The sequence below is a fragment of the Rhinopithecus bieti genome, unplaced genomic scaffold (assembly GCF_001698545.2).
Source record: "Rhinopithecus bieti isolate Rb0 unplaced genomic scaffold, ASM169854v2 scaffold_19858, whole genome shotgun sequence".
NCBI lineage: Eukaryota > Metazoa > Chordata > Mammalia > Primates > Cercopithecidae > Rhinopithecus > Rhinopithecus bieti.
This window is the reverse complement of record NW_016810077.1, coordinates 1,750,026-1,774,932: the sequence shown is the minus strand read 5'-3', so window position 1 is coordinate 1,774,932 and position 24,907 is coordinate 1,750,026. Positions and strand designations below refer to the sequence as shown.

General features: G+C 38.7%; 1 protein-coding gene across 11 annotated transcripts in view; it reads left to right on the top strand.

Moving 5' to 3' along the window:
* The window catches only part of LRRC8B (leucine rich repeat containing 8 VRAC subunit B), a 74,509-nt gene that overhangs the window by 24,760 nt on the left and 24,842 nt on the right, over positions 1-24,907 (top strand). For 2 of the 11 annotated variants that reach the window (XM_017891251.1, XM_017891253.1), the window contains one exon: positions 22,545-22,599. The exons of 1 other annotated variant lie outside the window; for it this stretch is intronic. The gene's annotated coding sequence lies outside the window, so the exon portion shown is untranslated. Of the gene's footprint in view, positions 1-4,687; positions 4,810-10,288; positions 10,471-11,774; positions 11,860-22,363; positions 22,387-22,544; positions 22,600-24,907 lie in introns of those variants that run through there. 8 more of the 11 variants (XM_017891249.1, XM_017891247.1, XM_017891248.1 and 5 more) reach the window with 8 other exon arrangements.

The window sequence follows — 24,907 nt, the reverse complement described above, 5'->3', positions numbered from 1 at the left end:
GGATATGGTTAATGATTTCCGCATTTACAGGTAAAGATGAGCATCAACAGTGTACTTTATCAATTATAAAATCATCTTTACATAATAATCACATTTGATTCTGACAATTTAGAGAGGGAACGAGGAAGAATGACTGCAATTAATTCCTGTTCCTCAGAAAAGTCACACAGTATACCTCAAATAGCATGTAAACAGAAGGGCAGGACAAGAACCAGGCCTTTTAGCTCTGTGTCCAGTTTTCTTCCCACCCTCTCATACTGTGTCTGCACACCCTGTCCAAGACATTTACCAAGGCATTTACCAAGACATTTCCCATGTACAGAATTTGATTAATATGCTGAATAAAATTGTTGTGTCAAATTTTAATAAACTCTATGAAACCAAGTGTGTATCCTTCGGTTCTTTCCCTGTTAAACGTGAATTCTTGCACTATATGTACGGTGAGAGAGCTTTCAAGGCCTGCTTTCAAGGCCAGTGACAGTGAGTGTCCAACTTAAAGGTAAGAACAAGAGGACAACAATAAGACAGATGTCCCAAGGAGGCATATGACTCACAAGTTCAGTGGAAACATCGTAGGAGGTGAGGCTTGCAGGACGTGATAAGATTTGGAAAGCTGACGAAGGGGGTGGACTGGGAAATGTTTGAGCAGAGGTGTGTAGGAAAGAATGTATGCAGTACTGAAATCATTGCAGATGAAATGATACATCCAGGATTTGCTTCAAAACACCTGGCATGGGTGTGATATGAATTGATCGTTGTTGGGACTGGGTAAATGGTATATGGGGGACCCTTATAATATTATTCATACTTCTATATACATTAGACATTTTCCATAGTAATTTTTTTTTAATAAAAATGGTATATGTTTTTTGGACAATAGGTTAGGCTGGCCTATCAGAATAGAGAGCATGTTCAAAGGCATAGTAGGAAAGGTTGGAAAAGCAGCCTGGCACCCAATTCGATGGTGAGAGAGGATTTGTGAATGTATGCTGTGGAGTCTCGGTGAGTGCTAATAGGCACTGGTTCATTGGTTGGACTTGAGTTCTACTTGACTGTGAGCCCAAAGTGGAGTTGCAGTCCAGTGTTGGCATCTTATCAAGGATGGCAGTAACTCCACTTTACCATCTGCTTCAGGACTGTCACATCTAATGTGCCATATTCAGTTCTGGAAGGCACATTTAAAGAGGACTGTTTGCGAACCAAGTTTCGATGGTGGGATATGTCAAGCCCAGAAGAGTAACTCACATCTTCCTAGCAATCTTCTTTCTGTCAGAACACTCCATCAGCTCATGGTTGTCTACCTGGAATAGACATATTTTCCCTTCTTCCAAGTCTCCCTACTACTTCCTTTCAAACGCTTTTTCTTTTGAGAGCCAAAGAATAGGCAATAAAAAGCAAATTAATCACATTACTATGATTCCTGAGTGACATGAAGGTACATAATCACAGTGGCATCTGACTCAACCTCCTGGCAACAGACTAACAGCTGACTGAGCTATACCCAGAAAGGAGCCCTTAGTGTAGCTTTCTGAAGCAAAGTTCCTCCTCCTTCCTGCTGAAGCTGTTTCTCTATAGCTAAGTAGAAAAGACAAGAGATGTATCAGAGAAATTTGGGTAATTGGTAATATTAAGGAATTGTTAATTATGTGTATATGATTTAGTAATGATTCTAGAGCTGACACACATAAGCTTGTGAAAACTGTTGTGTTATAGGAATTTTGCAAGCTAGTCAAACATAGTCATTAAAAACTAAATGATACAAACTTAAAGTATCAAAAGTAAAATAAATACTCAAAACTCTCACTCCCTAATAATTTTACTATAATTTGTTGTTATCTGTGCTGTTAAGATTATTTATGTCTAAGGTGTCTGCAGAGTAGAAGTACTATATAATGACGTATGACACATCTCTTCTCAACTCCACATTCAGTGACGTCATGTTGGTACTTTGAAATTGGCCATGGTGGGAATCATGGAAAATGACAAAGAACCAGGGTCCTTTTTTTTTTTCTTTTCTCAGAAAACTGGTTGCTAAATATTTACCAGCATGCCACTGGATATTATTGTGATATTGTGGTTATATCTTAAAGACTCTTTCTGTTTTAGGGATCCATACTGAAATAAGACAGAATATATCTAGAATCTGTTGCAAAATAATCCAATGAGGGTGGGTATTGTGATGTTGAATCAGAGTGGTGGGCAGATGGGTGTCATTGTACCACTCTCTCAACTTTTGTGTATGTTTAAAATTTTCCATAATAAAATGTTAAAACAGCAATTGTGGAATGTTACAATGAAAATAAATTCCCTGTACCTAGTAGACATAGATAGCAATCCAGTCTGACACATATCTGTCCTTCAAACTTTGATGCCAACATCCCTTTGATAAAATCATATTCTCAAATTTTTGAGCACTTATTTTGTAAATGGTTCACATAGGTCATTGATTTTAAAGATCTGTTTCTCATTAAATAAAATCAAGAAACCACTATGTGCAGTTTATCATGCCCATCAGGGCAAAGGAATCCACTAGAGCCTTCCCAAGGATAGCAGAAAGCTCTCTTCATAGTGGGCGGGCGGGGAGGCGGGGGGGGCATTCATTTGTTGGATTGCAATCCTGTTTGCAAAACCAGTTGTACGAATAGGGAAAAATGAATCAAGTAATTGCTCAGAAGGCTACTTGTGGCTACATGACAGCTGTGTACCCTTTAGATTTATTTTCAGTCTAGCTGATTTGAGTCATTGCCCAAAAAAGGAGTGTTGTCAAGTGAATTGTCTTTTATGCAGATGATGACAGCCTTTCTAAATATTGCCTTGCTGATATAAGGGATGTGTTTGGAATTATTGGCCTATGAATTAAACTAGCCCTAATCCAAACGATTTAAAAAGTTCTCGCTTAGGTTATATATTGATTACATTTCACAAAGAGCACAAAGAACAATATTTTTTCTAGCATATATTTAGACATCAAATGGAAAAGTTATAGCATGAATTACTCAGAGTACATCATTTTTTTCTAAGTTTGAAGTTTTAATTTCATTCTTAATATCAATTTGGAGTATGGTAATAGTTTTTCCTTGGATTTGATTATGCAATAATACATACAAGCTAAATCCAGTTTACCAGGAAAAACATTTATGTTGAGTAATGAATGCAAGTGGTCACTATGATTATCCCATCAAACAGGGTAGTGAGGAAATTATTAGGTTTTATAATGGGGACAGAGAAGGACAATCAGAACCTTGAGGGGGAAAGTCTATTCTGTCTTGTAATATTAAGTTAATGTGAGTTTCTGGTCCGTGTAGAAATACAGGCTTAGACCATTCTCTTAAGTTAATGACAAAAAAATTCAAAGCCTCAAGCAATGAAAACAACAGATGCAAACTCAGGTTTGTTTTGACCCCTCAGTTTTGTTTCACCCTGGGCTGAAACAGATGCTGCAAATAGGAATTAAGATCAGGGAAGCCAGAAGTCAGAAGAGTGTGGGTAGGAGAAAAATCATTATAACTTCTCCTCATAAGACAGAGCTGGACAGAAAAATCACCTGGAGAAACTGGGAGACTTTGTTGACACTTTGCTGCAGTTTTTCCCATGTTAATTCCTTTGTACCAGTACCCTTCAGGGCCCTGCAGAGTCCCTCCACAGCGTATTCTGAGAGTTTGTTTGAGGTATATAAATATAATAGAAGTCATAGTTCGAAATTAAGTTGGAACATGAAGATTGGGGTGTGATTGCTAAAAAAAAAAAGCACATATTAAGTTCCTGAAGTGAAATAATCACAGGCTTGTGATTATTCACTCAGAAACTATTTACTGAGCCCCTACTATCTGGGCTAGGCAATGGGATACCACAGTGAGCCCTGCAAATAGAAGCCCTGTGCTACCAGAGCTTACTGCTTACTGTGTGGAGAAAAGCGAAACAACATAAGTATATAGTACATTAAACGGAGACGGATTCTGTAGGAAAAACAAAACCAGAGCAATTCTTCAAAATTAAATTCCCAAAGGATAACATTTTCCAACTCTATCAAAGCTAGCAAAGAAAGGAGATTGATGTTTATAAAATGTACCATACATCACATCAGAAATTATTTCATGTTTCTATTAACCCTGTTGATATGCTAAATATATTCACTATCTCTACAACCATTAGACAACAAATTAAAGATAAAGTAGCTTGGGAAAGGGAGCAGCTTTTTAACACTGAAGTGAAATGAAAAATATGCCCTAATGTTTTGTTAGTGAGTTGGCAGTTCATGATCAGGAAGACAGTGAGCACCTGCAATAGGGAGGCTGGAAGTTATTTTTATAAAGAATGTCTTTGATTGCTTCCAATTCTATTTATCTCCAGTTGCACAACCAAGTAGAAGTCATTTGAAGAGATGTTTTGTAGTTACGTGGATGCAGGTTTGCATATGTGGGTGTTTTCGAATATATAAACTTCATGTTTTAATGAATTCAGTCATCTTCATAAAAAACTAAATTGTCCCAATTTTAAATGGAAATATTCTGGAAGGAAGGTATTCAATGAATTCTTTTATGTGGGAGATGGACTGAGACTGCATTGAGTTATTTATTTTAAGTAACTTTTAAAATTTTACCAAGTGCAGGTCTTTAAGTCCAACATTGGCCCAAGTCTTCGGCAAAAACAGCCTAACAAACTCATTGATATTTTTTCCTCTCCCTAGGGCTCCAGTTTGTGTTTTCATTTGCCTACTAGACCTCACTACCTGGATGGCCCACAGGTACTGCAAACTCAGTGTTTCACTCACTAGCCTCCTTCATCATTGACCCTGTGACCAAAGCTAGTGTAAGTCACTTGTCCTTGAGTCCTGACTCTCCTTAACATCTAATCTGCTACCAAGTCCTTCTGATGGATACCTAAGGAGCCCTAGAGTCTATGCCCATAAGCTAGTTAGCAGAGCACCTGCTTGAAAGCACTTACAAGTAATAGTAGTATTTTTGCTTCTATCTGCTCTTCTCTTCACACTCAGTTACATCTTAGTTCAACCCTCCTTTCCTGTTTATCATCTGGACAATTGATCTATCCTGGTCTCCTCCCTATGTGTATTTCACCTTTTTAACAAGTTGTTCATGCTGCTACCAAAGTGGCAAATTCTCACTTTTTAAATTTAAGATTTGACGCTGACTGGATTAAGTCACTCCCTTTCACAAATACCTTTTTGGGTTCAATAGAATGGTACCTGTACCTGTGTCTCATTAGGTCTGCACCTAAATGGTCTTTTCATCTCACCTTCTTCAGCTTTCCCGCTAGGTTCACTTGCGAGAACAGTACTCAGTCAAACCTTAGCTATGCTAAACCTTTAATAAAGTATACAAGATTAATTTTGTTAATTATTAGCCTTGCTTTGAAATGAAAGGGCAAAATTCACCAAATAGCTTCTTGGTCTTCCACTGAATATTGGAATATTAACTAGCACTTTATAACAGAGCCTTTCACCAGGCCAACTTTACTGCTCTTCCCTTTTCCCATCTCTCTCATCAGTCAGAACCCACAGTTCTGCCTAAATTCCTTCATTCCTGGTCAGTCTCACTGATACTACCATGGTCTTTACTCTTGACTGCTTCAGCATTGAATGACTGCAGTAGGATCCTGCCTGGTTCCCTTACCTTCATTTCCCCTGGCCCCTGATCCTGCCCCATTGTATCTCTCATGCCTCACCAGATTAATTTTTCTAAAACATTGCTTGCATTCTGTTTTAGAATCTGTAATTGTTCTCTTTTGTAAGTCAATTCAAGCCATACGCTCATATTCTGGAATCTCCAACCATAAATGTCCTCACTGCCTCATTTATTTGTGAAGTCGTCTCCCTCTGGCCGTGAAGATCCTCTGCAACCTCACTGCTCTTCCTCAGGCAACACCCTTCTGCTCTGTCCCTCCCCACTGCCCCACTGGAGATCTTTTTCCTGCCCCAGCCCCTGCATATCCCTAACAGGTCAGAGATACCTTATCTATATTGCCTTCTCCATTCCCTGAGCTATACCTGTTCACCTTATGGGAGGAAGCTTTGGATGGTTGGAAGAGCACCAAGTTTGGTGTCAGTTATGGGATCAAGCTGTTGCTCACCAGTCATTTGTCTTCAGCAGCTAATTTTTTTCTCTCTGAGCTTATATCCTTATTCTAAAGTCAAGTGTATGATTTAAATGACTGAAAAAAAAAAAGCTCCAAAAACTTTTGAGCATGATGTTCAGAGTTGTTCCACTCCACTATTTAATCCTTTATTTTTTTTCCTTTTCACCCTGTGTATAAATTTCCCATTTTCCTAACTTTGTAAGTGTTTTAAGGATAGATATAAAATGAAATATACTTTCTTATCTTATTCGGACCATACCACAACAAATGCTCAATGAATTCTCCCTATCAAGAGAATTCATTGAATATAAATATAAAGGATCAGGCTCTGTGGTGAAAGTACAGTATTTGATAAAGCAAGTGAGGGAGTAACAAGAAAAGAGGGTGCCCAAAGAAAAGGGGACTGAGTAGGAGACTGGCCAGCCTCAATACTTTTTGGTGCATCCACAGACAAGCTCTGAATGAGACCCACTAGCCAGGCTCATCAACCTCTTAACACCATGGCAATAGAATTGACTCAGTTTCTTAAGTGTGACACTGTTCTTAAAACATAGTAGGCTCTCAAGTGTTTCTAGAGTTCACTAACCACATGATTTGCGTATTATATATATTTATACTCATGCATGTATGGTGCCAATAGATTTGTCTGTCACTGCTTATTTATTCATAGTTTTTTTTTCCTTTTAAATTTCATTCTTTTTTTTTTTTTTTTTTTTGAGACGCAGTCTCGCTCTGTCACCCAGGCTGGAGTGCAGAGTGCAGTGGCGGGATCTCGGCTCACTGCAAGCTCCGCCTCCCAGGTTCCCGCCATTCACCTGCCTCAGCCTCCCGAGTAGCTGGGACTACAGGCGCCCGCCACCACGCCCGGCTAATTTTTTGTATTTTAGTAGAGATGGGGTTTCACCGTGTTAGCCAGGATGGTCTCGATCTCCTGACCTCATGATCCGCCCACCTTGGCCTCCCAAAGTGCTGGGATTACAGGCGTGAGCCACCGTGCCCGGCCTTAAATTTCATTCGTATACAGAGCAGCAGTGTGTCTGCTTTGTCTGCAGAGTAGCACTAATGTTCAGATTTGCATTGTGTTTGTGCAGTGTCTAATAGGTGCTACCTGATCACTTGCTGAAGTCATAGGTAGTTCAGGAACTATCTTCTTATTTAGATTGCTAGGAAGTTTTCATAAAAATATTGTCCTGTGTATAATACTAAACTTACTCAAATCCTGCTTAAAATTAAAAATAAGTATAAAGAATAATAATTAGTAAATGAGAATTTATTTTATTTTTGCATGGTGTCTTCTAGCCCCTTCTCCCACACCCGACTTCCTTGGAATAAGAGATATGGTAATGGAAACCAGAAATTGATGATCCTACTTAGTATCCATCTTAGCAGAAAAATGTAAACAGTAGTGAGTTTTGTTTGCTAACACTATCCTTGGACAATAAGAATAATCGTTAGGTACTTATAATAACTCTCACTATGTTTAGGTCACTGAGTCAGTTAAAAGCAGACTAATCAGTAAAATACATTTTCTGGTTTTAGAGAGCTTATAATTTACAGTAGATTAAAGGGAATGACAGTAACCCCAGCAAAATAATTAAGAGAAATGTGATTTACTTGTTACCTAAGAAGCAAAAGATACATTTTTCTCCAAAGTAAGTCATTAAAGATTGCAATTGTTTATACCAAAGTTGATTTACTAGCATGAAAATGATTGTTTAACTCTGCTCCCTGCATTCACCAGGCTGGCTGGGTGAGTGCTTGTTTCAGATGAGCCAGGCTGGCTACAGGAAAAGATATTTGCATAGAAGACTGGGGACATTACCACACAACAAAATGAAGAATTATGCTTTCAAAATTCCTTTTATTACTGCCTTGATTAAATTGTTGTTTCCAAGGGAATGGATTTTCAGATGAAATTTTAATATGCTTCAGATAATTCCAATTGTGTTCTTTCATTTTACTCGGCTTTCACAATATGATCATATTTGGTTTCACTTCCTGGTTAGTGCACACAAGCCTGTTGCTGGGAAATATTTGACTAAAGTGTTTATGAGAGAAGACTATTGTTTCAAAGTAGAGGAAGGCATTTTGGTTTGATTTAGACTTAGTTCATGTAGTAATTTTTATAGAAATAAAATTTCTGACATGTAAATTGGTTAAAACACTCTTTAAAATAATTTAAAGGACTTATTTGGCGCTGAAATTAAGTTACCTTGTGGTAAAATCATCTCTTCTACAGAACTGTTTGATTAGGTACCAGTTGTGCAACAAATGAAATGTTTGTCCATAATTAGAGTAATTGTAACTTGATTTTAAACAGAGGTTTGATTGCATGGTGAGTGTAATAATGCCAAATGATTTTTCCATTGATTAAGGGCCCAGTGTATTCTTAAGTTGATCGTTTGCTCTCAGTGTGTTTAACCTGGCTAGAATATATCTGGCACCCTTTTGTGTATGTTGTAAATGACTGCTCTTCTGTGTTACTTCATACAAAATCTTTGCCTATTCTAAAAGTGGTATTTTTACCATTAAGTATTTAATTCCACCAGAGTACCCAGGTATTACCTAGTTTAAAAAAGTACAAATCAAATTTATTTCTCTTTTGAAAAAGTCAGTTAAGACTTTCAGGAAACATGTGCTTCCTTAAAATCTAATTGCTTTGTCCATTTGCATCAATTTACTGGCTAAATCTGAAAGTTTAATTTTTTAAAGCGTAACTATTTTTCTACTCAGAATTTTAATTTTGAAGTCCATCTGTGTTTTATTTCTCAAGGTACCCAGATATATACCCTAACATAAAATTAGGCTTCCTGCTGTCAATCTTGAACTCTCTCCAATGAATTCCTTCTGATGCTTTCAGATTAATTTTCTTGATATATAATAGTATGTCCCTAAATGTATTTTTCTATCATTCCCTTTCTCAGATATCACCAGTGACTTCCTACTACTTATATCAAGCCTAAATTCCTCTCTGCTTATAAAAATATTTGAATATTCTAAAAGTGATATTTTTACCCCTAAAGCAATAATTTCTCAGGTGCCTGTTACGTTCTGCGCCTGAGTTATGTCTTGAAAATTTTTTATTGTGGCATTTGAGACTCACTTAGCATTTGATCCTAATCACCTTTCCACTCTTATCCCCATCATTTCTGTCTCATAAATTCCACTCCATCTCTGTGTGTGCTCACTAATTCATTAAATTGACCTTGACTTTCTTTTGCCTTCTTTATTGGTTGTTCCATTCGTCCACATAAAATATTATGTGCCCTGTTATTAACCACCCCCTTTCACCCCTTATTCCTTCACCCCCTAACTATATAAATCTTATGCATCTTTCTTGGTCCAACTCATAAACCCTGTGCAGTGACTATTGTTCTTCTAGCATATATTACCTTACAATGTAACTGTGTAATTCATTTGTTTGGTCTTGTACTTATGCCTTCTTTCACCAATGCATAAGCTCCTTTTGAGATTTAGGTCTGAGTGTGACACCTTTCTATTGCCTTCATCACCTGGGCCAGTTCTTTGCACCCAGCAGAAGCCTCATCATGATTGTCGAGTACACCTAGTGTCAGAGCAAGATGTAACATTTCCACTTTCTCTTGGTGCCCCATGACACAAGTTGGTGTTACACAAGACCCTCTTCATTTCTACCTTTCTTCAACTGACAGCGACTAAGTTGTTGCCTTCCTTAAATGGGTAAGAGTCTCCACACAATAAAAACAGATGGTATTATCAGATATAAATAGGTAAATACTATTTTTTGTGTGTGAGTGAGAGAAAAAAGACAGGAAAAAACTACACTTATAGCTTTCTTGGCACAATCTTTTTGCCTCTCAAATTTGGTTGCTAAGAAATAACCATAGATTCATCTGCTGTGTATAAAAGAGAAACGTAGAGACTCTGTGTTTTGCAGCCGATTTTGTCACTGAGCTATGACAGAGCCTCACCCTGATTTAGAAGTCATGTGTCAGACTTCCAGATGGGGAGTCTATCTTTTGTCTCCTGGAAAACCATTGAAACTCTGTTTCCAGAAGGCCCATGTTTCTCCCCTTTGCTGAGACCAAGTGAAGCTGCAGAATCCTGCTGAGTTATGAAGCCCGAAGCCAACCTAATGTGCAGGAATGATCTGTCACATTTTTTGGAATGTAGGCATTCTATGTGATTCATATTAGTTATTTGTGTGTTATTTTAGAAGAAGCTTACTCTATCACTTCAGAGTGCCCAGAGCTGCCCCAACTTATTCGGAATGCCATGGCGGAGCTAAATTCGTCTTCTCTGCTGATGAGGCTCAAATGGAGTCTTGAGTCTCTGCTAAAGGATTCAGGAAGCCTTGCATGTCACATAGAATTTGGGATGTAAATTGAAGGTAAGAAGGTACGAAGATTGTAAGATACTTTGCAGTTTTTGCTTCCAAGCAAGGAGATCTGATTAAAACTCTTGTATCTGTTAAATTAATATTTACTAGCAGCTTCTACAAGCTAAGCCCTGGGATGCAATGATAACCATGATACATGTAGACCAGACCTCAGAGAGAAATAAACCTTTAATCAAACAATTACTTATAGGTTTGTGATAAATGTTTTGAAAGGCAGGGATAGAGAACTATAGGAGCATGTTGTGAAGTGACCTGTCATCATGTCAGGAAGGTGTCCCTTAGGAAATAACTTTATTAGTCGTTGACTCAGGGCATCAATGACTTAAACAACTGCCTTGTTTTGGCCTTGAAAGCAAGCTTGACCTTTTAAGTGAACTATCTGGCACTGTTTGAAATTGCAGCAGCCAGCTGAAATAAGAATTCGCTCTCCTTATGAGACTTTTCTTATACAGCATCATGTTATGTGTATAATAAATTCATATTTGGCCTTTGCCCCCATGTCACATCACAGAGCCCCATTCCTGATAAGAGTGTCCTTTGTTATTCATAGTGAACCCCTGTTAACCATACCTAAGTTTTGTTTTAATGTGGTAACTCATTGTAGGCACCTGGGTAGCCTCAGGATGGGTGGGGGCTGGTCACCAGAGGATCCAACCATGTGATTCCAGCATTGGAACTTTTACACCCACCATCAGCATCTGGAAAGGGGAGAGGGACTGGAGATTTTCAATCACTAACGGCCAATGTTATTTAATCAATGATGCCTATGTAATGAAGTTTTCATAAAAACCCCTAAACAATGGGGTTCAGGTAGCTTCCAGGTTGGTGAACGCATCAGAGTGCTGGGAGGGTGCTGAGGTTGGAAAGAGCAGAGAAGCTCCATCCTCCCACTACCCTCAAATACCTTGCCTTTTGCATCTCTTCCATTTGGCTGTTCCTGAGTTGTATCCTTTATAATAAATCAGTAATGGTGAGTAAGGTGTTTTCCTGAGTTCTGTGAGTTATTCTACTAAATTACCAAATTTGAAGAGAACATTATGGGAACCCCCAAATTTATAGTCAAGTCAAACAGAAGTACAGGTAGTCTGGATTCCTGGGACTTGTGATTGAGTTTGAAGCAAGCGCAGTCTTGTAAAATGGAGCCCTTAAACCTGTGGAGTCTGATGCTAACTCTGAGTAGTTAATGTCAGAATAGGATTGAATTTTAGGACACCCAGTTGGTGTTACAGGGAGTGATATCAGAAAAAAAGACATCTCACTCTGCATTTACCCTAAATGTAAACCAGACATTCTCCCTTTCCAGCTGAAGAGCAAATGGCAACCAGTGATTTTGACTACCAGCAGCCATTAACCAAGTTACAAATGTGAAGCATTAATTTAACACCAAGGTAAAAACGGACATTTTACCTGAATCATACGTGACACAAGAGCTTGCTTTTTCAAAACAGACTGGTTTCTCTCTGAATGCGCTTGCCCAGTGTTTCATTCCCCACCCCTTCTTCCATGGAAAATAGGAGCTGGAACAGATAAGCAGTGCTGACTGACTGGAATCTTTTAAAAGAGCTTCTCTGGGTTGGGCAGTTAGGCACGTGCACTCCATTGGCACGGTGAGCTAGAGATTGTGCGCATTCTCTTTTTGTCTTTTTCCAAATCCCCAGTTAACAGACCTTAAGTGATCCATTATCAGTCCATTATTGAAAGGCAGATTTGGAGAATAATTTTCTACTGAGGTTGTTGTTTTGTCACAGTGAAACAAATGACTGGCATTCTGTGTTTGGGCCACATAGTTCTTCTGAACCCCTGGGTCTCAATGCCTTTTTTGAAGAGTTCTTTTTGACTTCGCAATAGGACCTAAATGTGATGAAATGTCAATGTCTTTGCAACACTTGCTGTTTTGTTTCCCTGGAACCAGAGTGGCATAAATAAAGCTCACTTCCTGGGTTGTTTTGTTTCAGATACTGTCCCAAGGCCAAAAGCATCCTCTTTTTAAATCACTTTGCTAGTAAAAGCATTAGCTTTCTTTATAAGAGTTCTCGTTTGCATTTGTTTGCTACTGCAGTGATTTCACAGTGCTTCCATGATATTTGTTTTACCACTAATATCAATTCTTGAGCCAGTATGATTGTCTGTATTTTAAAGCTGAGGAGATGGAGGCCTGTATTTGGTGAGTGATTTAAGCCCATGCAGATAATGGTGGAGGCAGGCCTGGGACTCAGTCCGTGTTCATTTTCCACACTGCTGCCATGGAAAACCAGCCCCTGCGTCTTACTCTCAGTAGTGCGAGGAGTGGAGAAGCAAAATGATACTGTACTCAGTCAGCAGCAGACACATAAATACAATTTCCTAATTTTTATTTATGTGTTTTTTCCTATGTTGTTTGTTCCCCTGCTCGGGCTTGGGGAACATTGAAATTAGGAAATTTGTACTTACCTAAAACAGCTCTAGAACACTTACACAGCAACGGATCAGCAAGTAGGGCAATTGCTCTAAGATGTGCAGAGTGGACTCTCACAGCAGTGACTGCGCTGACCAGTAAGTCAAGACAACTGGGCCGGGCGTGGTGGCTCACACCTGTAATCCCAGCGCTTTGGGAGGCATGAGGTCAGGAGATTGAGACCATCCTGGCTAAGACAGTGAAACCCTGTCTCTACTAAAAATACAAAAAAAATTAGCCGGGCGTTGTGGTGGGCGCCTGTAGTCCCAGCTACTCGGGAGGCTGAGGCAGGAGAATGGCGTGAACCCAGGAGGCAGAGCATGCAGTGAGCTGAGATCACACCACTGCACTCCAGCCTGGGCGACACAGCAAGACTCCGTCTCAAAAAAAAAAAAAAAAAAAATTCTGTAAAAATGCCTAGTATCTGTAAGCATAGACACCAGTGAAGTATAGATAGAAATAAAGTCAGAGGCTTTGAAAAATCCCTTGCCATCACAGCAGGGTTCCAAACTGATTGTAATCCATGAGACAGGCAGCATGATAAAGCAAGAGGCGGCCATAGCTAACTGTGAGGCTGAGCGAGTGCCCACAGTGAGTCACAGGGCAAAGCATCCTGTTGTCATGTTCGTACTGTTCTCAGGTGATCCATGATCACTGTGATCACAGAATTAATAATCCAATCTGCCCTACATTTTGGGGTCAAACTTAGTACTCCTGGGAGGGAAACAGTAAGAGCCAATAAAACAGAAAGCAAGAGAAGCTGGAGATCACCACTCTTTCCCCTCACTTCCCAGTGGCAAGCCTCCCAACCCTCCCTGAGACATTGCTTTGTCTTTATAATAAGAAAGCAGCAAGTCAAGAGGTGACATGTTTTAGAAAGGGTTCTCTGGCTGCAGTATGGAAATGGGACTAAGGAGGGCAAGAGAAGAGGTGATTTCAGAGTCGTCTTGCCCAAAGAGGATATGGGCCCCACCCAAGAGAGTGGTAGCAAGATTGTAGAAGGAACTGGTTTAAGAGGCCATTGGATTTGAGGGAATAGAAGAAGAGAAAGTTTCTGGGTTAGGTACCTGCCTTAGTCTGTTTGTGCTGCTGTAACAAAACACCTAAAACTGGGTAATTTATAAGTAACATAAATGTATTCCTTTCCAGCTCTGGAGGCTGGAAAGTCTAAGATCAAGATACTGCAGATTTGGTTTCTGGACCATGAACATTGTATAGGAGTAGAAGAGCAACAGGAATAGAATGAGAGAACTTACCCTTCAAGCCCTTTTATAAGGCACTAAATCCCATCCTTGAGGGCAGAGTCCTCATAGCCCAACCACCGCTTAAAGGCTCCATTTCTTAATATTGTTGCACTGAGGTTAAACTTCAACATGAATTTTGAAGGGGACACAAACATCCAAACCATAGCAGTCAATGCCTTAGCCCTTGATGTTGCTATCAACCTGAGATTCGGGGATCGAGGAAGGGCAGGTATGATATCTAGGTGTGGGAGGAAACAGTAGACGCAGTTTGTGACATGCTGTTTGAGTTGCTTCCACACATCTCGGTATATAGCCGGGAAGATGTTGGGGAGACGATTCTGCAGCTTGGGGTTAGGAAGCTGGGCTCACCATATACACAGAGATGGTGGATGAAACCTTAAGCATAATGCTCAGGATGTCACCCCCATAGCATATGTGTGAGTAGAGAAGCAACAGACCCAAGACTGAACCCCAGTGCTTAAGGGGTAAGGTAGTAGTAGAAACCTTCCATGGTCCTAATACCTTTTTATCTTCAGTTAAAATTAGTACTTCCTGCTGGGTGTGGTGGCTCATGCCTGTAATCCCAGCACTTTGGGAGGCCGAGGTGGGACAATTGCTTGTGTCCAGGAGTTTGAGACCAGCCTAAGCAACATTGTGAGACTCTGTCTCTACAAAAAAATCAAAAAATAGCTGGGTGTGGTGGCGTGTGCCTGTAATCCCAGCTACTCAGGAAGCTAAGGTGGGGTGCATTGAGCCATGACCACAACACTGCACTCAGCTAAATGACAGAGTGAGACCCTGTCTCAAAAAAAATGCATATATATATGTATACACACACACACACACATTTTTGTGTATATGTGAGGCAGAGTGAGTGCCCATAGCAAGCCACATGGTGAAGCATCCTGTTATCCTACTTATTTATAAACATATAAATAAATTTTAAAAATTAGTACTTCCATTATATACTTGGCTTGATGACCTTTTCTTGCTATAACCAATTTTACTCTCTTTTCAGTGAGACCAATTTATGAGTTGGCAATTATAGACATTGTACTTCCTTTCTAAGAAAACATACACCATTGCTTTTTCTGGTGTTCTAACTTTTAAACCCCTTCTCAATCCTCACCACTCCAGAGGAGTCTTTCAGACTAGATATCCCCTAGCTCCAACCACAGTTAATAAACTCATTGCATTGTGGGAAACTGGAAGTAGAGACTCTCTCAATCATTTGCTCTCTCTAACATTACATGTAAGGAAAGTTAGGTTAAGTGAGGTGACAAAGCCAACATTATACCGTCAGTAAGATGTAAAGCAAGGGGTAGAACTTGAGTTTCCTAACACCTAGTTGGGTATTCATTTGATCAGGTCATGCTGCCTTGTAGTGCTGATCCTTCCCTATATCTCAGTAATGGTTACTTTCCTTCATTTGAACATCTAATCACATTACTACATTCCCTTCAACCACCTAGTATAGTTCTATGGAGAGGCAGAGCAGCTGTTTCTCTATTATTAACTCATTTGATATGGCTTTTAATAGATCTATCTCATTTGGTATATCTTTTAATATGTTTGTCTCATTTGGTATGCCTTTATCCACTTGTGCTTTAGTTGAGCAGTTCGACCCCACATATCTCGACCCCACATATCCAGAGACTATGGAAGTAACAAGGCAATCATGCAAAAATGGGTTTATTATGAAAGTCTCAGGGATACGTGGCTGGATGGATGGATTGATCTGTTTATTTCACATAGGCACCCAGTAAGTGTGTCTGCTATCACTAAGGCCAAGGATTGCTATTACTGTCTTATAACCACCTCCCAAAACACACACACACACACACACACACACACACACCCACACCCTCTGCATTACCACCACCCATCCTCCCACCTTCTTATCTTTTCCTTTTCCTCCCTGCCTTCACCTACCCTATTATTGCTGTCCTTGATGCCTTCTGGTGGATTGACCGCTTAACAAAAGATTAACAAGAGGATCAAATACTTTGCATATCCATTAAATTATTAGTGAATTTTGTAAACATGGGAGCTTCAATTGTTATTTTAGGGAAAAAAAGATCTCCCATATTCAGTTACCTTAATAGTTACCAGAAGATTTTTTAAATTTCTTACCTTCATATATTGCGATTTATCCTTTTTTTTTTTTTTTTTTTTTTTCTTTCAGAGACTTGATCTCACTCTGTCATCCAGGCTGGAGCTCAGTGGTGTGCAGTCTCGGCTCACTGCAGCCTTGACGTCCTGAACTCAAGCAGTCCTCCTGCCTCATCCCCCTGAGTAGCTGGGAGTACAAGCAGGTGTCACTATGCCCAGCTAATTTTAAATTTGTTGTAGAGACAGGATCTTGGCTTGTTGCCCAAGCTGGTCTCAAACTCCTGGGCTGAAGTATCTTCCCATCTTGACCTCCTAACGTGCTAGGATTACAGGCATGAGCCACCATGCCTGGCCATATTGCTATTTAGTAAAGAAGACGTAAACCTTTTCTAGACAAATTTGGGGGATCACATTCTCTCTTCCACCCAAATCAGGATGCTCTCCCACCCAAGGAAGGATGTACCCTTCCTCTGGCTATCTATCATGTCAACCTTAAGTACTTAAAACAGGCAGGCAGGATGGAGGAATTCAAGGTAACAAACAAAATTGATAATTAAATATTTAGTATTTATTGTAACCTATGAATTATGAACAAAGCAAATTCAATACATTAAAATTATATTTTTTGTGTTGGTATGTTTTCTAGTATATTGAGACCGACAGTATATTTAATTTGTGTAATCCATTTATGTTCATTTTAAAGCAATAAGAACAGTTTTCCTGTTCTACATGAGTATAGATTTTTTTGTGGAGATATACATATGTAACAAAATTTACTTTTAAACTATTTTAAGTACTTTTACTTTTTTAAGTATTTTAACTATTTTTAATTCTGTGGCATTGAGTTCATTTATATTGTTGTACAACCATGATTATAGATTTTAAGTCATGACCTTCTGCTTGGGTGACAGTCATATCAGACCTGTCTGCAGCATAAATCTTGATAGACATTGCATCAAAGAGTAGAGGTTACCAGCACAGGTTAACTTTTTAAAAATGTGGCATCAAGGTGTATTAAAGGTTTCACAACACTTTGCCTTCCTTATGGGCCATATAGTAAATGATTAAGAACAGTTTATATTTCACAACACTTTCTAGTAATGAATCTTGTGATATATGGTGAGAACTGGCATGGAAATCAGAACTTAGGTGGAAAGCCAAACCTCCAGTATCTAATCTGCTATTTGTTTATAGGATCATACTTTAAAGGCAATCATTAAAGGATTAATTTTAGATAAAGCTACTACTGTGTTAATAAATAACCATGTTTAGTGCTTACACCTGTACCTGCTGCTGTGCTAAGCATTTGAATTGTAGTTGCCTCAATTAATTCTTAAAACAACTCCATTAGGTTGAAACCATTATTATGGTTATTATCCCTATTTTACAGATGAGAAAAGTGATAGCTTATCTAAGATCAAGCAGATGGTAAACAACAAAGTCAAACCTCAATCTTAACTATTCTGCTACCTGCCCTTCCAAGTCTCTCACATTTTCATCAGTTTTAGGATAAGAACGAGGCCGAACAAAGTAACACATTGAAAACATGTGATACTCCTTTTAAAGTCTTTCAAAAGAAGGTCATATATGGGTAGTGTGTTTTGATTTATTTTAACCACATTTTAATCGATATGTCTGGAAGAAAAGCCATGTAAAACACTATTATTTAACTGCAGATTAAACTTGGGTTATTCATCTTGTTATTAAATTGTTGGTAAATGTTTCTTCATAAGAGGCTGTGCAAGCAGGATGTACCCTTGCTCTGGCTATCTATCATGTCGACTTTAATTATTTAATAGGCAGCCAGGATGGAGGAAGCACTTGTTGGTTCTGTTTCCTAGATGGAATACTGAGCAATGAGCTAGGAAAACAAAATAGATCTCATTCTTAAATTGTCTCTTTTAGTTCTAAAAGATAGATTGTAGCTTGGAGAAAAGGAGAGAGCTGTCACATTCTATATAAAACTCCTTTTTATATAGCTCCTTGGGGAGGCTGTGTAGCAGATGGCTCTTAGTCAGCTCTGTTGTGAATGCTGGGTCTGCTTATGAACTTGAGCAAGTTTGTTTCTCGGAACCTCAACTTTTTCACCTTTAGAGTCGGCTAATACCTATTTCACCAGGTACACCGTAAATGTTACCCTTCCCCTACCATCACCCCTTTCCATTCAACAGTAATTATTGAGACTGTTAGTGTTAGTTCTTCCTGCACACCTGACTCTTCCAAGAGCTCAAAGGCTGAAGCAGGAAGACATCAAATCAGATATTGGTGATTTAGTTTAATGGAAGCATAATAGAACTATCAGTATTCCCTAAATGCTAAAGAAGCATGAAGGACTAACTACTTGTTTAGGGGGACACATAGGGTAGCAGATACTTTGTGTTTAATAGTCACTTAATACTGAACATTAAACCTTTGTGTTTTGTGGTCAGAAATTAGCTCAAGCACTAGGCTGATTTGCAATGCATAACAATTTGATTTTGTCTTTGGGTTAAGAGTATGTTATAGCAGATGTAGCATTCTTTACAGTGATCATTATCAGATGTTATTGGTTTTATGAGACTAAAGCTATCTAAGGACATGCAATATTGGCAGCTCAATCATAGTTCACAGCATTGTGGAATTATAACATTTATGAAGCACCTAATATGTGGTTGACTCTCAGGACACTAGAAAGGTCCTTGCCCTCCAGAGTTCAGGACAAGTGGGCACAGAATTGTATGATGTGCAGCATGCTTGTTTGGATGATACCTTGATAATTCCGTTGGTCCCAGTGTTGTTCTTGTTGCATTATACTTAGGTTAACTTGTGGAAAAGGGAATAATTGTGAAATCATAATTTGATAATATATTAAGGTCATTTTGGAATGCTCTGGCATTTATCCAGTGGTCCAACACTGATTCAGAATGACTCTCAGTCATTATAATGCAGCCACTCAGGCTGAATTGACAGCAGTTTTCCATTCAAATTTGTGAAATGTCCCATTTGGTGAGCAAGTTGGCAAATATAAATTTTTCTCCTTTCTCCCTGAAGGATGAAGACTTAGTCTCTGCTTCTGAATTTCTGCCCCTGCCATGGGGTCTTGGAAATGCCTGAGTCTCTGTCCCTGTCATTTGCTTTGCCACCCTTCCATACCCACCATGTGTGTGCACCAGTGGTGTTCACAGATCTTTCTGAGAGCCAGGCCTTCTCCTCTGTACCCTTGGTTCCTAAATGGGTGGTGAAACCTGATCTGCTGTCCTTCATTTACTCAACAGTGATTTACTAAATATTCATGGCACAGAGAGAGACAAGACCGACGCAAGGGGAGTGGGCTTATCACTGATCACTCTGGGCTCTGGAGAGGCTAAGGATTTGATGCCACTTCACACTGGTATTCATTAAATATTTGTTCACAGTGTTTTTAAGTGGAGTAGTGAAGCACTGTATGGAAAAAGAGTAGCAAAAGAGCCCTCTGGGTCCTCCTTTTGCCAGTTTCTGACCCAAAGGAAATAGACTCATGATATTTTCTTCCAACCACATTCAATACCATCCTTGAGAAAATTTCAGTAGGTACTATTTTTGTTTAATCTAGTTAAGTTTCCAGAGATCTAAATGCCCCATTGATGAATCCATACGTGGTAGCTGCTATAATATCTAGGACCTTAATCTAGCCCATGAAAGAGACATTGGGATACATCCCTGGGATACCGATAAATGAGATACTGCCTCAGCCCTCAAAGAATTGGAGGCAATAGCTTCACATGTATTAATAAACACTGTAAAAGAAATATTAGTAAATGACTTCCTGGCACACAGATGAAGGAGCAACAAATTCAGCCTGTGCTGGTCTGGATGGCTCATAGAGGTGATTCCACTTGATCGAGAAGGGGACAGATGATGCAGTGGGATGTTCTTTTTTTAAATCCATCTGTTAGTTATGATTTTGAGTTTTTCAGACTGATGAAATGGGAGGCTTTAATTTTACGTAGTCGGAAGCCTTAAACTTATGCAATTGCCTGAGGCAGGGTGAATGAGTATGATATTACAGTGATTTCTGCCATAGCTCTCCTGCCAAAAAAGGTCCCAGTGACTATGCCTTTAACCCAGTTGAGGTCCTTTGACCAGAGATTCTTGACATCTTGCTGGATCTTTCCTAAGATTTAACTATCCCTACAAGACAAATACGCCCAAATGGAAAGCCATGCTCACATTCCAAAATTGTATAGTAGTTCTTTGTGCACTACAAAAAAGTTTGTTTTGCCAAATCCACCATCTCTCCTAACCAGAAAGAAACAAGAACATCCAGAGTAAGATCCTTTGGGGCCTTTTGTTTTTCTATCAGAAAGCTGATTGTTGCTGTATTGTTCCTTAATTCTCAGTCACTTGGGAGCTGTTCCTTGTATGTCCTTCATTGGGAGCCTTCCTTTCGGGAGGAAGCTCTTATTTGAGAAAGAAGAGAATTCTCAGTGTTATACTTATCTCCAAATCTTCCAGAATACCCTTTTATTTTTAGGTTATCTTGGAATTGACTTTTTAAGTTAAAATACACACGTCTTGTGTCCCCCCCTGGAGAGAGAATGTTTTTGAAGGGGTAGATCAGGCTAGTTGTGTAACACTCATTAGCATAGCAAGCTGGCGGACGTGCTGACGCAGGCCGCCTGCCTCAGCAGCTGGGTTGGTCAGAATTGCTATAACAATCTTTGTCCTCTTTTTATCCTGCCTAATATGGACTATTTATGCTATTCTAAGAAGCATTGTCATTTAGTATTTCACGTTTCATTCTTCCAACTTGGTACTTTTGTGTTCTGCTAAGGAGGAAGAAAGATGATAAATTTAGTTATAGTTTCTAAAATTGGTTTGAATGATTTGGTTTTATCCTGAATAAAGAAACTCAGCTACATTTTGTTATTTACTTTACTTGACAGCAGTGGCTTCACCCTGAGATGACAAATTTTCATTACGAGAGAGCTGTCATTGAGCTCTACATTTATATCTTCTCAGCAAAATATTCCTCTGGTTTAGATAAATGTTAAATAGGAGAGAGGAATGAAATGCATTAGTAAGTATGCTGAAACATGTTCAATTCAACTCAAAGAAATGCCGAATAAAGCAACAATAAGATCATTTTTCACATAGGAATTAGCACATTTTTTTAATAATGATTTCTAAATCTGGTGAGGTGTTACTCATACATTGCTGACAGGAAAGAAAATTGGTATAACCTTTCTGAGAAATAATTTGATGCTGTATATCAGAGGCCTTAAAATGTTTATGCTCTTTTGACCTAATTCCTTCATTTTGGAAGTATATGCAAAACAAAATAAAAAAACATATGAAAAGCACAGAGATGTTTACAACGTTATTAGTATTAAAAAAAGGAAAATTGAAAATTTAGTAGGGGAATGATTTCGTAAACTAAGACATATCCATGCATGAACTATATGCTTCCATCAAAAATGATTCTTAAAGAAAGTTCATAGCAGTATCAAAAAAACCTGTGATATATGAGTGGCAAAAAAAGATCTCAGTATTGTGCCATTGAATTTAATAATGGCCTAATTGTATAAAACCAGTAGGTCAGCAAAAATTAAAAACTGGACAAAGAAAACTATCCCAAATGTTAAGTCTTTCACTGTGTTTCCCCTTTTAAGAAGCATAGATACTTTCAATTTGTTTTCTGTCTTATATTTTAAAATCAGTGGTACTCATGTATAATGCTGTCTTATTCTCCATTAAAAATTCATTGTGCACTTTGGGAGGCCGAGGCAGGCGGATCACGAGGTCAGGAGATCGAGACCATCCTGGTTAACATGGCGAAACCCTGTCTCTACTAAAAGTACAAAAAATTAGCCGGGCGTGGTGGCGAGCGCCTGTAGTCCCAGCTACTCAGGAGGCTGAGGCAGGAGAATGGCATGAACCCAGGAGGTGGAGCTTGCAGTGAGCCGAGATCGCGCCACTGCACTCCATCCAGCCTGGGTGACAGAGCGAGACTCCGTCTCAAAAAAAAAAAACAAACAAAACAAATTCAACGTTTATGTTTTGTGCCTTGTAAGCTACTGTTGTGATGAAGTAAAATGTGTAGTTTGTGACAGTGATTTGTTTCTTTCCCTGGGTAATAGTTAACCTCTTCTTTGAGAAGTCAGAAGGTGAGCTCTTTAATGCTTTCTTTTTAAGTAAGTTATCTTTTGTATGTTTCATAAAATTATTATATATGTTAGAAATTTTAGAACCATATCAGTGGATGAATTATCTTGCAGTCCTGTGATGCGTAAAATATAACAATATGCTTGTGATTTCTCCTTAGGAACTTTTCAAATTGAGACTAATTGCAGAGGTTCCAATTGACCAGCATTCATAGGGTAAGATTAACATCCTAAATTATCAACACATGGTAAAGATAATTACAATTAAGTTGGTAGCTTGGGGCAAATAGATACTGAATACTTAGTATGTAAAAGAGATTACTATTCTTACAGATGTTTTGAGTAAAATCTTTCCGAGGTTTTTAAACCAGTTAATAAACAGAAAATTAAATCTGTAACCTTTTAGTAAAAATGTCATCTTCCTACCTTTTGTGGATTTTGTATGCAGGAAAATATATGTGTATATGATATTCGTCATTTTTAACAGTAAAATCTAAGGACTATAATAAATGCCCATGGCAGACTTAGAGTCCATGTCTGTATTTTTCTGGTTTGTGTTTAAGGTAGAATTTTTAATACTGCCATAGATTTGGTTTGCTGTATTTCTATTAAGTAAAAGATGGCCATACTTTCTTTGAGTAGGCAAGTCAGAAATAAGCCCTATACTCTGTTGCTTCCTGCAAACATCATTCGTCTTTTGTAATTGCAGAAGATTAATCTTAAGTTAGATTGTAGCAGTGCTTTTAGCTTTGACACAATGAATGAAGAATTTGTACACTGTATAATAGCACAACTCTCTAATGTTCTGAATACAGCTTAAAAGTGTCACCCAGCTCTGAACATATAGTCTAGATGAATCAGTGATGAAGATAAGCGGTCTGTCACCTACTGCATTCTAAACACCCTTCTTTTTTACAGATGAAGGTGAAGATCCTTTGACTTCTTAGGTATATTCACATTTCCATTCTGACTCATTGAGTTAACCATAAATTTTTTTTATTTTATAATTTCAACTTTTATTTTAGATTCGGGGATACATGATCAGGTTTGTTATAAGGGTATATTGCATGACACTGAGGTTGGGAGTAAGGATGATCCTGTCACCCAGGTAGTGAGCACAGTGTACAATAGGAAAAGTTTCAGCCCTTGCCTCTCTCCCTTCCTTTCTCCTTTTGGAGTCCCCAGTGTCTGTTGTTCCCATCTTTATATCTATGTGTACCCAATGCTTAGCTCCCACTTATAAGTGAAAAAATGTATTTAGTTTTTTGTTTCTGCTTCAGCTCACAGAGGATAATGGCCTCCAGCTTCATCCATGTTGCTGCAAAGGTCTTGATTTCCTTCTTTTTTATGGCTATGTAGTCTTCCATGGTGTACATGTACCATATTTTCTATTTTTTTCTTTTTCTTTTTTTTTAATTTTTATTTTAAGTTCAGGGGTACACGTGCAAGTTTGCTACATAGACATACTTGTGTCATGGGGGTTTGTGGTGGATATTATTTTATCACCCAGGGATTAAGCTGAGTACCCATTAGTTATTTTCCCTGGTCCTCTTTCTTCTCCCACCCTCCACCCTTTGATAGGCCCCAGTATGTGGTGTTCCCCTCTATGTGTCCATGTGTTCTCATCATTTAGCTCCTACTTGTAAGTAAGAACACGTGGCTTGCAGAACATTTGGTCTTCTGTTCCTGCATTAGTTTGCTAAGGATAATGGCCTCCAGCTCCATCCATATCCCTTCAAAGGACATGGTATCATTCTTTTTTATGGCTGCATAGTATTCCGTGGTGTATATGAACCACATTTCCTTTATCCAGTCTATCATTGATGGGCATTTAGGTTGATTCTATGTCTTTGCTATTGTGAATAGTGCTGCAATGAATATACACACGCATGTGTCTTTATAATAGAATGATTTATATGCTTTGGGTATGTGCCCAGTAATGGGATGGCTGAGTTGAATGGTGTTTCTGTCTTTAGGTCTTTGAGGAATTGCCACATTGTCTTCCACAATGGTTGAACTGATTTACACTCCCACCAACAGTGTGTACGCATTCCTTTTTCTCCACAACCTCATCAGCATCTGTTTTTTGACCTTTTAATAATATCCTTTCTGGCTGGTGTGACATGGTATCTCATTGTGGTTTTGATTTGCATTTCTCTAATGATCAGTGATGCTGATCATTTTTTCATATGCTTCTTGGCCGTGTGTATGTCTTCTTTTGAGTAATGTCTGTTCATGTATTTGCCCACTTTTTTATGGGGTTGTTTTTTCTTGTAAATTTGTTTAAGTTCCTTAAGATGCTGGATATTAGACCTTTGTCAGATGCATAGTTTGCAAAAATTTTTTTCCCATTCTGTAGGTTGTTTGTTTACTCTGTTGATAGCAGAAGCTCTTTAATTTAATTAGGTCCATTTGTCAGTTTTTGCTTTTGTTCCAATTGCTTTTGGCATCTTCATTATTAAATCTTTGCCCATGTTTATTGTCCTGAATGGTATTGCCTAGGTTGTCTTCCAGGGTTTTTATA